General features: G+C 44.3%; 1 protein-coding gene across 1 annotated transcript in view; it reads left to right on the forward strand.

Annotated features, from left to right (window-relative positions):
* LOC119581828 overlaps positions 1-447 on the forward strand; it is a gene marked incomplete in the record, with an annotated part of 163,301 nt that overhangs the window by 16,878 nt on the left and 145,976 nt on the right.

A 447-nucleotide genomic window follows, 5' to 3' on the forward strand; every position in this document is an offset into this window, starting at 1 on the left:
CACCACAGTGGCGTTGCACTCCTGCTGTCATTCCCATTCTTATAGACAATAAGGCAGCTTGACAGCTGCGATAGGGATCCGTGCAGTTCTGTGTTCTCCGAAGATTTCCTGAACTGGTCGTGTAGCTGACGCTTCTGTACCCTGCGTGTTATGGCCTCGCGTTGCGGCGAGACAGGATGCGATTTTTATGTGGTCTAAAGGAGGAGATGATACTGAAGAGACGCGAGGCAGGAGGCAACGTTAACCTGAAACTGTTTACTCATACGTAGTTGACACTTCAATATCTCCAGTTTGTTTTCTTCATTAAGGGCCTGATGCAAAGTAGCTGCAAAGGCATTTTGTAATTAAACTGTTAGGCCTTTCTCGTAGCGTATTAAATTAAAACAGGAATATAACCTTTAATGAACAAGGAATAATGTGGTCTGATATTAGTAAGGGGATATCTGG

This window comes from Penaeus monodon, chromosome 15 (assembly GCF_015228065.2).
Source record: "Penaeus monodon isolate SGIC_2016 chromosome 15, NSTDA_Pmon_1, whole genome shotgun sequence".
Classification (NCBI taxonomy): domain Eukaryota; kingdom Metazoa; phylum Arthropoda; class Malacostraca; order Decapoda; family Penaeidae; genus Penaeus; species Penaeus monodon.